Below are 1,296 nucleotides of genomic sequence, written 5' to 3'. Positions count from 1 at the left end.
GGCGGTCATGTAGGTGCAGGATAAACGTTCCAAGAAAGTCAAGACTAAGTATGTAGAAACAACCAGAAACCTGCAGATGGGAAAGAGCTTCAGTGATGAATGACTAGCTGCTTTTCAGATCACTGCTGTGAGCCCATACAAATGATGAGAGTAAATTCAGTTGTTTAAACTTTATTATTTTGCCTACCAACATTCTGAAGCTTTAGGCAAAATTGAAGAAGAGCTATTTTTATTTTTTGATGTCTTCAAGTCTCCCTTTTCTGGTCCCTCACAGTTGTCCTCTCTCAGACTCCAAGGGCTCAATTACTCCTATCAGAACGTAGTGTCAGTTTCTTCTTTCGTGCTAAAGTGTAATGGACTAACAACACCTGAAAGTGTTATTTCTATGACTATATTGTCGTTTTGCCAGGGCGAGCGGAGGGCCCTTAAAGTTTTTTGCATGAGGTGAGCCTGCGGGCCAGCGGCACGGAGGGCCTGAGCAGGGGCAGGTGAAGCTGGTTAAGGTGGGAGACGCCGAGAAGCAGAAGCAGAAAATCTGGAAGGGCGGGGGAGCGCTGGGAGGGCCTGGGAGAGCCTGGGCTGCGGTGTGCCGCTCTGAGGGCGGCCAACACGCTCGTGGAGCCTAGGTAACGGCCGTGAGCTTGAGGCGTGGGCCGTGAAATGTGAGAGTCGAGGGGGACGCTGGGTCCAGTCAGTTTTACCAGAAGTCACTTGGGCGGTCTTCTAGGCCCTCTCCCAACCTCCTAGGTCTACAGGCGAGGAAGCGGGTTGAGTGTGAGCTGCCGCCTTGAACCTGAAGCCCGCAACAGGTAAGGGCTACAGGAACCTGAGCTAGCCGGGGCCACGGAAGCTGAAGGGTCAGCCTGGGAGCCAGACGTTCCAAGCAAACGGAGTGGGTTCTTGGGAATCTAAGGTTTGTGAAGACGCTGTAGTTCTGACAGTTGAGGGGAACGGGATTTGTTAGGCCCCATGCCTTGGTTTTGTCAGCTCATGGACGTTCGTGTGTGTGCGTAAATATGTATGTATTATTTTTATTTTTATTATTATTTTTTATTTAAATTCAACTAATTAACATATAATGTATGTATATATATATGTTAAGATTTATTTGAGAGACAGAGAGACAGAGCACAAGCAGGGGGAGGGGCAGAGGGAGAAGCTGACTCCCCACTGAGCAGGGAGCCCTACTTCGGACTCCGTCCCAGGACTCCTGGATCATGACCAGAGCCGAAGGCAGACACTTAACCGACTGGGCCACTCAGGTGCCCCTATATGTACGTATTTTCTAATAAAATT

The sequence above is a fragment of the Leptonychotes weddellii genome, chromosome 8 (assembly GCF_054177405.1).
Source record: "Leptonychotes weddellii isolate Sample4059 chromosome 8, ASM5417740v2, whole genome shotgun sequence".
NCBI classification, from domain to species: Eukaryota; Metazoa; Chordata; class Mammalia; order Carnivora; family Phocidae; genus Leptonychotes; species Leptonychotes weddellii.
The sequence above is the reverse complement of the archived record's forward strand: the minus strand, read 5'-3'. Positions refer to the sequence as shown.